This window comes from Mastomys coucha, unplaced genomic scaffold (genome assembly GCF_008632895.1).
Source record: "Mastomys coucha isolate ucsf_1 unplaced genomic scaffold, UCSF_Mcou_1 pScaffold17, whole genome shotgun sequence".
In the NCBI taxonomy this organism is placed as follows: Eukaryota; Metazoa; Chordata; class Mammalia; order Rodentia; family Muridae; genus Mastomys; species Mastomys coucha.
In genome coordinates this window covers 39,310,164-39,325,713 of record NW_022196899.1, presented here as the reverse complement: position 1 = coordinate 39,325,713, position 15,550 = coordinate 39,310,164, and the positions used below count along the sequence as shown (strand labels likewise).

Here is a 15,550-nt window from a genome sequence, read left to right as displayed (position 1 = left end):
GCAGGGTCCCCAGTGAAGGAATTAGAGAAAAGACCAATGGAGCTGAGGGGTTTGTAGCCCCTTAGAACAAACAACAACAGGAACTAACTAGTACCCTCGGAGTTCCCAGGGTCTCAACCACCAACCAAGGACTGCACATAGAGGGGTCTGATTGGTCATGCAGCATGTGTATGGTAGAGGATAGCAAAATCGGTCATCAATAGGAGGAGAGGACCTCGGCCCTGTGAAGGTTCTGTGCCCCAGTGTAGGTGAATGCCAGGGCCAGAAAGTGGGAGAGGGCGGGGTGGCAGGCATGGGGCGGAGGGAGGCAACAGGGGTTTGTTTTTGTTTGTTTTTTTGTTTTTTTGGAGGGGAAACTGGGAATGGAGAAATTCGCATGTAAATAAAGAAAATATGTAAAATAAAAAAAAAGTACATGAATGAAAAAAAATATTTATATCAAAAAAAATTTAAAAAAAGAAAGAAAAAATGAAAGAAACATTGTGGAAATCTAGAGTCTTTTCTGTAAACAGACCTTTATATTGAAAGTAAGATGAATATGGTTGTCCTTTATGTACATGCTCAACAGATAATGAAATCATCCCAAAACTTGGAAATGTGCTTAACTGGGCATATAGTGCATGCCACTCATCTTCCAAAGTTATTTTCAAATCTCTCCCCCAGTGATTTATTCAATGTGTGTGTGTGTGTGTGTGTGTGTGTGTGTGTGTGTGTGTGTTTTACCAGACTGAAGGTAAGAAATGATCTATGAAACATGGATTTATAATCCTTGGGGCCAAGCCTCCTATATTCATATCTACATGTTCATTCTGCCAGTGATAGATGATAATTCTGAGTTTTTTCTAAGCATTCTTAACTCCCAATGGATCATCCACTGAATTTGTAGAATCTGTTAGTATTGGCTACATTTTCTCATACTGCAAACTGCTTCTGTAGCTTGAACAGGCAGTTATGAACATGAATTTACCTTTCTGACATGAAGATCCCACTGCTGGAACTAGTATCCATGAAGTTAATTTCCATCTTTCCAGTGTTGTGGTAGTGGACCTTACTGAGTTCCCTCAGTCCAGAGTTCTTATTTTACAACAATCAAGCAGGGCAGTGGGTCATGTATGTGTAACTGACTCAATTTTTCATACACTCTTTTATACTGAAGTAGTTGGCTTGAAAATTGCAGTAGCTTACAACTGCTAAGTTACTTTGCCAGTTACCTCAGTAACTAGTGTTTTTAATTCCCATCTAAGGAATTCATTGATATATCTATACAGAGTGGTAAGAATGTACCTACTTTTCTTCTTGATCCCAGAGATACACAGGTACAATATTTTCAATTCCTTCACAAACTGTGAAAGCTTGTTTGGTTAGGGGCCTCAAATTCCCATGGTTTAGATACTTAACAGCAATTCTATTGGTGTCCAAGAATGTCAGATTTCTAAATCAGTGTCATATTACTATAATAAAATATCTGAAGTGATTACCTTCTAAAAAAGAAATTTTAATTTAACTCATAATACAGGAAGGTTTTGTCTGAGTTCACGTCTTAATAATCAAGCCTTAGATAAGTAAGGTATATAATAATAGAGATGAATAAATGTCAGAGAAAAACTATACTTATAATTCCCTCACACCATTAATTAGGAAGAAGAGAAATAGAGATGGCAGACAACAATTGCTCAGTCCCCATCATGAGCATATCACTGATAAACGTTCAGGAAGCTGTTTTAGTGAAACCACAACAACTTACAGAGTTCTCTCACATGTGATGAATCCACACAGAATGAGATAACTAGAATGATGATGACAGGGAGAAGTCAAGCAAAGCTCTTTGATGGGTTCCTGTAGAGTGTCACAGACCCTGTAGTTTTCCTCTTCTGTTTCTCATGTGCTGTAAGAAAATGTATGGGTGTGTATCCAGTTGGGAGGAGAGAACGGGAGAAGCTGTGATGAGCAGAAGGAGGGGAAACCATGAGCAAAATAAAAATAGTATTTTCAATAAAAGAAAAAAATGATGCACATATACAGTTGATCAGGATGGGTAGTAGGCTGGGCACTTCAGAAATGGTTCACAGCAGGAAGTCATTGCCACATACATCATATTTATTTGCTAAGTGCAATGATATAAATTCTCAGGGTTTCGGGGAGATAATCAGCCAGCTCCCGCATCTGGATCAGAACAAAGCCTTCCAGGTGTAACTCCTCAGTGTTTTGTTTGACATTTTAATTCTAGATGGTAAGGAAAAATTGAAAGACAGTAAATGAAAATTAAAAATAAAATCTTAGAGCCTAATTTTAATATTGCAGCATATCGATAAAATGTGTGTTTTGTAAGCAATTAAAGTTTATTATTCTACACCTAACTTATCTATCTGGGAATAATCTTTGATATATTCATTTCAATCTTACCTTAAAAAGAAAAGTGAAAAAGAATAAAATAAATCAGAGCGAAATTCACAGAATACAAAGAACTAGGATTCACTGAGCTCTATTCAAGGCTAAAGGACAGTGATTGACCCAGAATGACTGCTGTGCAACACACCAAGCCAACCAGATGGGAACAGACTTCAGAATAATCAGAAGCCATGTAGTGCCTTGGTCCTGGAGGCTTCAGAGCAGAGAGAAAGTCAATACAAGGAGCTCATTATTACAATCCATTATCATAATGACATTCAGCTCAGCCTGAACACTAGGCTAATACAGATGTATGTCCACAGCATATATAGTTACACAGAAATTTGGTAACTGGACTACTAAGCAGATCTTTGACAAGAATTTTCTTATTCTACTTCTTGCAAAGAAAAAAATGGAAACATAAAGCAGTCTAATTAAAGAGTAATTCAGCTTGTTGAGCCTTTAAGGTGAGCAGACATGATAGGCCCCAATTTGTAAGCACACCATAGCATCAGTAATAGTGTCAGGCCTTGGGGGCTCCCCCTGAGCTGGAACTCAATTTGGGCCTGTTGCCAGACTTCCTTTTTCTCTGTCTCTTCTCCATTTTTGTTCCTGTAGCTCTTTCAGACAGGAACAATTCTGAGTCAGAGTTTTTGACTGTGGGATGGCAACTCCACCCCTCCACTTAGTGCCCTGTCTTTTTTACTGGATGTAGACTCTACAAGTGTTCTCTCCACACTATGGGACATTTCATCGAAGGTCCCTCCCTTTGAGTCCTGAGAGTCTCTAACCTCCCAGGTCTCTGGTACATTCTAGAGGGTCTCCCCAACTCCTACTTCCCTGGTAGCCTGCTTTGATTATTTCTGTTGGCCCTCTTGGCTTCTGTCCTTCCTCCCACTGTCAAAGATGCAGATATTTACACCCAACTGAAGGACAGAATCTGGTGACCACTGTGGTGGAATTAGAGAAAAGCAGGAAAAAGCTGAAGAGGAGGGCAACCCCATAGGAAGACCAACAGTCTCAACTAACCTGGACTACTGCAGAGGACTGCTGAGTCTGTACTCAGTCAGAGAAGATGCATGTAACCCTTAAGAGACTTGGGACTCCAAGGAATGTGGATGTCTGGTGGAGAGTTGGGGTGTAAACAGCCTCTTGGAAATGAGGGGTGTGGGATGTCAAACAATCAGAGGATAGAAGGATAGACCAGGAAGACTGTAAAAAATGATTAAAGAACAAGAGAGGAGAGAGAGAAAAAGAGAGAGCAAAAGAGAGAGAGAGAGAGAGAGAGAGAGAGAGAGAGAGAGAGAGAGAGAGAGAGATTCAGCAACAAATTTAAGAACAGGCCCTGCTCCAGTTGTTGGGAGAATGCACATGAAGATTCAGCTGCACATGTACTACATATGTGTGAGGGAGCCTAATTCGAGCTCATGTATGCTCTTTAGTTAGTGGTTCAGTCTCTCGGAGCCCCCAAATGTCCAGGTTAATTATTTTGTTGATCTTCCTGTGGAATTCCTAGTCCCTCTAAGGCCCTCAGTCCTTCTTCCAACTCTTCAAGTCTCTCCAAGCTCCACTCAATATTTGTCTGTGAGTCTCTCCATTTCTTTCAATCAGCTGCTAGGTGGAACCTCTCAGAGGGCAATTATGCTAGTCTCCTGTCTGCAAGCACAACAGAGTATCAATAGTGTTAGGGATTGGTTTTTGGCTAAGGGAAGTGTCTCAAGATCGCCCAGTCATTGGTTGCCCATTCTCTCAGTCTCTGCTCTATCTTTATCCTTGTAGAATAACTAGTTAGGACAAATTTAAGTTTCAAGATTTTCTGTGTGGTTTGGTGTCCTTATCCCTCTAGTAATAGTCCTTCCTGACTGAAAAAAAAGCGACCACTTGAGGTTCCATATATTCCTCTGCTAGGAATCTCAGCTTGAGTCATCCACATAAACTCCAGGGAGCCTCCCCCATCCCAGTTTTTAGGCAAGTCATAGAGATGCACTGAACACAGCAACAATTTCCATTCACTCTCCAGGCTCTTTCTTTGTCGCTCCCCACGCCAGATCCTGCTGTCCCACACCTCTCCCCAATCCCATTCCTCCCCAGTTCCCTCCTTCCATCTGCCTCCATTGACTATTTTACCCCATTTCTCTGAGTTGCCTTGCCTAGACCTGCAGTGACTTGATGTGCTAGGGTGGCAAGTTTTCCAGGAGAGGCCTCTGCTTTGTCACAGGACAAAGGGAAGTTGGTAGAGGTAGTGGCCATGTCAAGGAGGAACTCTGACGAGGGGACAGCTGTTATTGGGATAGGAAGTGAATAAATAAATTAATGGAAAAATACATATGGGGGCTGGAGATAGAGGTCAGTGGTTAAGAGAACTTGCTGCTTTTCCAAAGAACACAGTTTCAGTCCTGAGCACCCACATGGCAGGTCACAACTGTCTGTAACTCCAGTTCCAATGGATTTAACACTCAGACATATAGGCAGGCAAAAATACTATGCACAAAACCACAAAATTTAAACAAGAGAAAATATAGAGTAATTCAGGTATAATATAAACACACACAGTAAAACTTTAAAATAAAATTTTGACAAGGAAAGAAAGAAATTAGAAATTTCAAATATTAATTCTTGTATAAAATTGCATAACGGTACATTATCTATAAAGAGATATTTACAAATATTTATTTAAATTCTAAAACCAAACTTAACCAAAAGATATTTTTCTAAACATAAACTTTGTTCATGAAGTTTTACATGAATAAACAACTTTTTTGTGACTAAGAATATGTGAAATATGATAGAAAATAAATAATATCTAACATTTATATCTGTAAAGACAATAAACAACATAGCAAAGTTAGACACATTAGTGCCTTATGTGTCTATAAATAAAAATGTATTGGGTTTTCTTCAACCTTTATTTTATTTTTAGTTATGTGTCTCACTGGTGATTGGGTTTGAGAAAAAGAAGGTGTTCACAAAAGCCCGAGAGCATTGATAAATCTCTTGAAGTTACAGGGAGTTTTGAGCTACTGGGAGTTGATGCTGGGAATCAAATCCCTGTCTCCTGCAAAAGCTGTAAGTAATGCACAGTCTTGGAGCTCTCTCCACACTCTCACTTTAGGTTCTTATTATGAGCAATTAGAAAATAAACAAACAGCTGTGATGGAAGCACAAGCTTAATGTGAACACTTGAATAAATACATAAACAACTCATACTGGTTTATATAGAGAGAAAGTTATCATAGTCAGATTGGAAAGCATTCAATGCATTGTCTTCAATATAAAGCTTAAAACGATAGTCACATTGGGCATATGAACTTCTAAGATGTTATACATCATTTTCAATGTGTTATTGAATTCAGTAGAAAGTTACTTGAAAGTATAGCTGGACTTACAGAGGCCAGTGGGGTTTCAAAATAAGCAGAATACATACTATTTCCAGCAATCCCTTCCAGCATATAAAACTTTGAGAAAGTTATTCAAAAGTCTAAATGATAATTCAGGAAGCAGTCTTAAGTAGATGGCACATGACTAAATGTACTTCTATATTTAGAAAAAAGAGCCATATGTATGTATTCTGAAAATTATGGTCATGAAAACTTTTTAAAACAAAGAAAGAGATCATATATAACATTATTTTTTGAAGATATAAATCTCCTTCCCTAGAGGCAATACAAGTACATTTCTAAAATATCCACTTACCTAAACAAAAGAGAAACAAAAACAGAGGAGTTATATTATTTACTGTTCTTGTACAGGATGCCTGACATCAGATACTTTACAAAGCAATCGGTTTATTAGGTGATTGGTACTAGGCTGAAAATACAAGATGAGATAACTTTGTTCCATCAGCCTCTGAAGAACTCACACCTGGGTATGTAGAAGCAAAGTAGGAATTGTATGGGTAAGTACTAAAAAAGGAGATGACCTACTGATGAACTTATTTCTGCAGAATATAATTAGTGCCTTTCAATTTCAGTATGATGTACTTTAAACGTCCCTTCCTCTTAAAGATTCCACAGCTCCAACATTAACACATGCATGTAGGCCTATACCTCTTACACATGGTTTCTGAATGACAAAACATGTGAAAACTACACAGATATGTTGGTAGCTTTGCCTGAGATGGAAATCATAGCATCAATGACAGAGTACTTACAAATCATACTACTTTCAACATTTCTTTTGTAAAGCTGAGGCCTCCAGAGCTCCACACCTTGCACTATAGAGTAGCTATTGCTTATGTACTTATTTACTACCTGTGTTGAGAACATTATGAGACACAGTCTCACAGCAAATAAACATATCCTCTGGCTCTTAGGAATGTTTCATCCCCTCTTATTAAATGATGCCTAGGCCTTAGATGTGAAAGTAGTTTTGTAGATGTATCCATCTGGGTCTGGGTTCCATAACTGCATCCTAATTCAATGTAGTTTTCTGTGTTGCGAAGAGAAGTTTCCTGGGTGAAGGTTCTGGACTATACTTATCTGTGGGTATAAGGACACATATTTGGAATGTAGTTAGTTTTCTCTAGGGATGAGCACACCAAGAAAGTATCATCAATACCATATGCTTACCTTGAAAACATATGTACCAGTAATTCCATACAAAGTGAATAGGTTATATGTAGGAATGTGTATATTCTGTCTATTCTGTCCTTTTGTGTGTAATAATAATTAATGAAAAGAGGCCATGAATTTTAAGAAAGCCATAAATATTATATGGGAGTGATTGGAGGGAGGAAATGAAAGGGAAATGATATAATTATATAAAAATCTTTAAAAAAATGTTATTCTTTCAAAAGTTAAAAGCAATGATATAGGGCTGGAGAGATGGCTTAATGGTTAAGAGCACTGACTGCTCTTCTGAAGGACCTGAGTTCAAATCCCAGCAACCACATGGTGGCTCACAACCATCCATAATGAGATGCCCTCTTCTGGTGTGTCTGAAGACAGCTACAGTGAACTTACATATAATAAATAAATAAATCTTTAAAAAGAAAACAATGATATATACTACTTCACCAAATTTTAAAACATTACAAACCTATAAAAGTCTCAACTAAGTATGTCTGTGTCCAGATTTTTCTTAAGGTTGAAATAAAATTATAAATGTGTGGTACAGGTACCTAAATGTGTTACCAGGATTAGAGAAACAATTTTCAAGAATGGCCAGGGTATTCTAGGTCTGTCAGCTGATAAGCTCAATTAGCTGGTAAGTGGATTTTCCTGAAACTTGCCTGAAAAACCTTAAAACTTGGCATCTTACTAACTCCACTGCAAGTGATATTGGAGAAGAGAGTGCAAAGTACAAGAAGTGTTGTCTTATAACATAGTCTCAATGTTCTCCAACAGAATTTCTTATGGAGTATTCTTTTAACCATATATTCCTCCTGGTAGATGTAGCCAATAAATTGTCCATCTAACAGACACAACACAGGATCATATAAAAAGATTGCCACTGGGGTAATACTGTGAACCAGAAATAAAACGTAAACAACAAATCAGAATACAGGAGGTTGGTAACAGTATACAATTATGTAACTGCCTTGTTTAGGTACACAGTTTCAAGAAAACATATGTTAACATGTTATTCACTCATATGTCCATTACTGCTTATCCATTCCCTTGTTAAATATATCCATGATGCTAGTTTTGCCAATACATGTAGCATAGAAAAAAATTTTCATAGGCTTGTTTTATAAATGTGAAAATGTTGCAATTGATCATTTATTATTAGTAAATATAGATCTTAACTTTTTGTGTACAAGTCCAATTTTTGATGCTGCTAATTGGCAATTTATTTATTCCCAAAGTGACATGCCAACGAATCAACATACTTACTATCTTTATTGAATTGTAGGATTCCCCTGTTTGGTATTTTGACAAAAATCAAAGGCTATGAAAGAAAATAACCTTTTAATGTAAAATTTTATTTTCATTGTTTTTTTTGTTTGTTTTGCTTTTGTTTCTTTGTTTTCTTTTGTTTTGTTTTGACTTTTGCTTTTTTGTTGTTTGTTTTATTCTGGCTACTCATGTTTTTGAGTAATGCACACAGTCTAGTTTGCTTTTCTACTACTGTGACAATAACTGATCAAAAGCATATTGGGAAGCAAAGAGACTAATGCACTTTACCTATTCATATTCAAGGAAACCATAATCAAGGAAACAGAGAACCAGTTCAGGCAGACACTAAAGCAGAGACCACGGAGGAACACTTATTACTATTGTCCACAACTACATTTATTAGACCTTTCCCAACAATGAGCATAGAGAAAAAAACCATCCACTACAGTAAGATAGGACTTGTCTCAATTACCAATTTAGAAATTCCTGCACAGACATGCTACAAACCAGTCTGATGGAGCTAATTCTTTAGTCGTGATTTCTACTTCTAATGTATGCTGAGTTGACAACCAAGGTTTGATACCAAGCCATCTTTCTGGACTCCTACAGATTCATATTGCTAATCTTATGAATGGACTTTTTCTGACTTTCACTATTGTTTATTGAGTTGATTATAAATTTGGAATTATTTTTATAGTCTTATTAGACACATGTTTGACTCTGCCCTGTCTTATACATGCTGTTTTCAAATTTCTGCCTATTTTGATTTGGTAACCTGTCATAGAACTATCCACTGCTTGATAGTCCTATTTATGATGCTCTCATTATAAGGTTTATTCCTAATGTTCCTAAACAGAAAATATAAACATAATTTACAATTTAATTAATTTTCAAGAGTTTATTTTTAGGCCATGGTATAACTTAAATGATGTAAATGTATTACACACACATACACACATACACACACACACACACACACACACACACATACATGCATGTATATACTTCTGTGTATATTTGTGGGTGAATGCTATCTACCATATGCACTGGCTGTGATCTGCCTATCCCCTGTCATTCTGGTCAGAGTCCAAAATAAAATCAATCTACACAACATGGACTGCAATATACAGAGGAATTAACAAAATTGAACTTACACAAAGAACAATTAAACATGAAACAGTGATCTCAGACAGTGAAAGATGCCAGATACACAGAATGACTCATGAGCTCAACTATTTCAGTCAGGGGCAAACTCAAATCAGCAAACTCAAATCAACAAACTAATGTGAAAAGAATGAGTAAATCTCAAGAACGGTCAACCTCTGACCACTGCACCCTAAGCATAAGGCATGGAGATGTGGGAGATTTGACCTTGTTTATTATTATGACTTCTTGTCTCCTTTGATACTATTCTATTTATTTTTTTCTATTTTCGTATTTCTGCGTTTTAGAATGGAAATATTTACCTAGTATCATTGTGAGTGTTACAGTTTCACAACAATTTGAAATAAAGTTCCCCTACGTTTCAGAAGAAACTTCACTGAATTGGTAGAATTAATACATTGAAAGTTCTTGGAATGGAAAACATCCAGTATGTTCTGTCTGAGTCATGAGCCTTTGTTCTTTATGAATTGATTTATCTCAGCTGTGTGGTACCATAATGGAAAGCTCACACATACAGTAGATTACTATATTATTATAGTAATAGTCATTTGGACTCTAATGATCTTTGAAAATGCATCATATTCCCATTGATTTTTTTCCATAGTTTCACCATTTATATGATCAATTCTACATCGTCAATATCCTCTTTATATTTTCTATATTGTCCACCTTCTCTTGACTACAAAACCCTGATAGTAAAAAAAAAAAATCTACTGGTTTCATAATATATTTTGTACATTGATTTTCCTGCTAGGTTAGTATTCTTAGTCATTTCCTCATATTATCTTATTAGATTTTCCTCAGTAATTTTGTTTATTTCAATTATTGAGTATCAGAGGATAAATTTATACAATATGTAGCATTTTCATCAATAGAAAAGCTGAATTCATTGGTTACTTAAGGGTTTTTTATATCTCAGTAATTTTCTAAATAAATGTCTTAGACACCTTTTATTAAATCCATTATTTGATAACTTACAACTCTTGCTGTTATTGCAGAGAAGCATGTTTTATTATTACATTTTAGAATTAGCTGGTGCTTGTGTATATATGGTATTGATTTCTGGATCTTGTTCTTGTAGTTGGCAACTTTGCTGTAATTTCTGATTAATTCTTATTGCTTTGAGATTTCATTAGATTTATATGTTGGCAATCATATCACCTTTAAAAGAAAAGCTTTAAAGGTGCAATACTTCATTGACTTTTATTGGTTTCTTATATTCTACAGTACTAGTAATTTAGTCAATAATGATAGTAATATTGTGTGGCCTTTCTTTTTTGTAACTTAACTGTGTTTCTAAAGTTTTACTTTTAAAATGATATGTGTATTTCAGACCAAAATGATAAGGCAATTCTCCGAAGTTATAATACATATTTGCTCTTAGTGTGCAAGCTTTGTGTCATTCACCAGTATTGCCATGTATTTATTATGGTAAGCACTCAAAGGCTTATATTGTTTTTTTAAATAAATTTATGTATCACGTTAGGCAATCATATTATCTGATAATAAATTTTTTTATTAGGAAACTACAGATCTCATCTTAGTATTGGCAAGACAATATTTTATATATGTTATGTATGTATGTATGTATCTGTTAATAAAGACTGACACATTTTAGTATTCTTGTTTTATTCATAACAAATTATTTCCTTTGGAAGTATTCCTTAATTCCAATGATATTTAGTCTCACAAAGTTACAACAAGGGTGACACTATTATTCTTCATTTTACAAATATATTGACTTGTAATAGGAGTTGCAAATTACATTAGTATTTGTTAAAATTGGTTTAAAACTCTATTCAGGCAAAATTATTTTCATATCAATTATGCAATTAGTTTTAGTTTAGGTAAGTTTACTGTTCATTTCATTTCATACTAATTTTTGAAATTACTTTATCTGAAACTGCCACTTTAATTATCTTTCAATGATGTTATGTAACATTTCCTTTAATATGTTATTCAGACTTTTACTAGTAATATTTTAAATCTATTGTATATCTTTATAAATGAATATTTTAATGTCCTAACTCAATTTTTCATCTCAATATTTCTTCTCCTTTGCTTTTCAATTTTTTCTTTTTTCTTTTCTGCTTTTTTCAACTTGACCTTGTATTTTCTGATTTTAGGAAACAATTCTTGATTTTTTGTATTGATAGTCTTCAAAGATATACTCAACTATAAAATAAACTCATATATAACAAAATTCAGAAAAGTAAAAGTAAACATATAAAATCAGCATTTTTATATACAATATTTATTTATATATGAATATTCATAATCTAATTTAAAACTGTCCAATAAGAAAATAAGGTTATGAAACAAATGGAAGAACATGAAAGAATTTCATTATTTAGTGTCAAAAATATCTGATTGCTATCAAACTGTTTATTCTGGAATAGTTACAACACTGAAGATGCAAGGTACCTTCTCTTTTCAGTTATATTTATGTTTTTAAAATGTCAACATTGCTTTGTGGAGAGTATGAGAAATGGCTTATGGATCCCATACAGCTTTTAAAAAATAGAGAATAATGGTTATTAAAGTAGAAATTTAGTAAACTGAAATTCTTATTTATTTTGCTTGACTCCCTTAGCCTTTTCTATGTGGTCAGTGTATAGCACATCTGTTTTGTAGTGGACCTAATTATTTCTTATAGAGAATGTACTAGCATATTGGAAATTCAAAAGCCTATCCTTTCATTTCTAGTTTAAAATGTCATCTGGATAGAAACCCTTGAAATAGCCACTTTCCCCTTTTCACTAAGGTAGTTAGAGGGAGACTTAAGAAAACGAAATTGCACAACACTGAACTAGGACTCACTGTCAACTGATTGTCAGACTTTGAGAGGAATTTCCATTAACTACAAGGCCAACAGGAGTGGATTAAATACACAATCAGTAAGAAGCTTCTGTTGTGACTGCTGCCAGGATGTAGATAGGACGACCTTGTATCCCTCCCCCTTTCTCTAATCCTTGGATCAGAAACAAAATCTGAACCAAGTAGAAAATTGACTAGACACCCTTTTCCTTACCACATGTTTTATATATATATATATATATATATATATATATATATATATATATATATATATACATATACACATATATATGACAGTGTCAAAGTTATTCTTGAGTCCACATGCCCTGTTCCTAAGACCATGTCATATCTGTCTCCATTCAAATATTATGATTTTGAATGGTGTACGCAATTAAATATTTTACTGGAAATTACTTTAATAATATCGAAAGGATCTCCAAAACTGGATCAATAACTACAAGGAGAAAATAAGCTCCAGTACATTTTGTTTCTGTGTTGGTTTTGTTTAATATTCTCCATTAAGAATTGGTGACTTAATACCAAATTGTCAGTCTCAAAACAAACACCCCATTAATATTATATAGACTGAGTAGGTTACATTTAAGAATAAATATGTACAAACATAAGTGAATGCAATAATAATTAATAAAAATGAAACTGAATTTAAGAGTACGGAGGAGCATATAGGAAAATTTTCATGAACAAAAGTTAAGGGTGAAATGTAATTATAATCTCAACAATAATTAAAAATAGTGTAACAAAAGTATGATTTGTTGAGTGATAGCATGAATAAATAAAACTCTGGGTTGATAAAAGATAGATAAGCATAGGAAACAGGACTGAGAAGCCCAAATCATTCTATCATAAATTTCTGCAATAATATGTTAAGTTTGATTCATAGTAGATAAATTTTCCAGAATGGTAGAAAAATGTAACTATTAATTAAAATGTTAGCTTCACTCACACACATAAATATCTGGGTATTCAGTTTCCCACTACCCTGAACTGATTTCATTATGATGCTGTTATTGTAAATACATACACATTTGTATATATGTATATACACATATATATAAACACATTCATATATATAAACACACATATATATCTACTGTATATGTGTGTATATATATACAAATATACTGTAAATTTATTATATATGTAATATTATATATGTACATATATAATTCCTCCGTCTCTTAAGTAATATTCACTCTGATTTTCTTAAATACTTAGTGATTACAGCGTCCTCATATATTTGGGGTCACTTTTTTACTCTACACATATAAAATGATATCCAATACTTAATAAAGTGCTAAAAATATGTATAAAATTAAGTAGGAAAGATAGCTACGTAAGTAGTGGTCAGCAAAAAGATAGTCAGCAAAATCAAATAATTCACAAAATTTAACATTATCTGGGTGAAGTGATTCATTTTTGTAGAAGACGCAGTTACAGAGCTTCATATCACAGAAATTTATCACAGGAAGACAGTTGATTGAAAACAACTGATATTAAAAAATTATTAGGTAATAAACAAATATCAAAGAAAAACTGAAAGAAGTCAAAAATATTTATGGATGAACATTCTTAATTTTTGAAAACCTTCAAATCCAGAAGTCACATTATTTTGTTAATATATTTACCAGAGGTCTTGAGTCTTTTCTATTTCTAGTCAAAAAATTAAGTAAATACCAGTGTCACACAGACTTTAATACAAAAGGGTGTTCATGAATATTCTTTGACTAAGAACAGCTAATGCAAGGAGCAATTGGAAAAAAAATCTAATCCAAATAAGCTGTTTGCATAGATACTGCTGAAGGCTGGTGATTGACTCTGCCTCTTTGAAGCAAGATGGAGTTGAAGGTGTTTAGAATGAACCTCCAGAACCAACACAAATGTTTGTCCAATTTTTGAAATATTATTGCACAGAAAAGACAGATTTTTAGTATCTTCAGAGAATATCTAAAACTACATTTAGTATATTTACATCAGAATTGAGATTTATATCTTGGATAATTTTAATATGTACATTCTTAAAAGTTCTCTAAGCAATTTATTTGATCCACATATACCAGAGAACTCATATACTATATTCATAGGAAACATGACTGCAAATAAGACATCAATTATAAAACAAATGACTGTACTGAGGTTTCTTTGGAAACATAAGTATTATTATTAAAATTACATCCCATGTCAATTGACAGCATGTAAGTTATATGAGTTATCTTTATATGATAATGAAATGAAGCAAAAGATTCCACTGTTAACAATGATTTATAACTTAGGCAAGCAGGAGAAAGAACAGACAAATAGGAAGAGCAGAACACAACTGAGGGAAAACAATTGACATTGGATCACAATTACAGATGTATCCATAGGAAATACTGAGAAACAAAAATTACTACAGAAAATAGTACAGTAACATTACTAGTCTGAATATAACATATAAGTAAACAATACTTGAGTTGAAATGCATACAAATCATAAGAAATAATAAACAAAAGGAGTGTGTTTGCCAACTCTTTTGTTCATTCATGTCTTCAAAGGCGAGAACTAAAATTGCCTAGAAGGATGATATTTTTTACCATCTACATACAATTCAAATTATATCTTTTAGCTTAACTAAGCACATATTATTTTTCAATAAAACAAGGACAGTGTTTCTCAAAGAAAATAGATACCTGCATGGTGCAAAAACCTCTCCTTAATATTTTGTTGTATTATCTTAAAACTGCTATTCAGACTCACTATTAATTGACTAGTTTATGTAAATTTCTCCTCATCTTTAAACTTGAAAGTTCAATTTTTCAATTTTTTTCTTTTTCTTTTTAACTATCTTTAACTATCTATATCTTTAACTATCTTTTTAGCTATCTTTTTCCTTTTAACTCTTACAGCTAAATCCAAGCTCTCTGTGGTCACAGTTGTCCAGTTCTTAACAATTTGCTCTCATTGCTGGGTCCAACATGGCTGTGTAAGGGGAGGTATGATATAGTTCCTGCCCCTGGAGCATTGTTATGGCCACAGGAAAGGTTCTAAACAACAGAACCACAAAGACCATAAAATTCTACATGGTCCTTGTAGAAAGAGTTAATTCCCAGACTTGACCCTGAATTTGGAGATATGAGAAAATACATGTGCCCTTCAGTACAATGACCACTGCATTATTTAGCAAGGGTGAACTTGAGGACATCAAGAATAGAGAGTTAAAGTGGTCTCAAGAAGAAAAGGGATGGATAGAAAAAGGGAATCAATAAAATACAGGCGATTGATATATGGGTTTATTTTATAGGAGAAAGGCTTATATACAATCTAGAAACAAATGGTATTAGAAAGAG

The 15,550-nt window shown here is 34.0% G+C and overlaps 1 long non-coding RNA gene across 3 annotated transcripts in view; it reads right to left on the bottom strand.

The window, feature by feature from the left end:
- LOC116094827 overlaps window positions 1–15,217 on the bottom strand; it is a 44,379-nt gene extending 29,162 nt beyond the window's left edge. Inside the window, exons 1-4 of one of the 3 annotated variants that reach the window (XR_004120344.1) lie at window positions 15,108–15,217; window positions 6,639–6,866; window positions 6,082–6,249; window positions 2,079–2,223 (exon numbers count right to left, since the gene is read on the bottom strand). This is a non-coding gene — a long non-coding RNA (uncharacterized LOC116094827). Of the gene's footprint in view, window positions 1–2,078; window positions 2,224–6,081; window positions 6,250–6,638; window positions 6,867–15,107 lie in introns of those variants that run through there. The other 2 variants (XR_004120343.1, XR_004120342.1) reach the window with 2 other exon arrangements.
- Window positions 15,218–15,550: the final 333 nt, after the last annotated feature.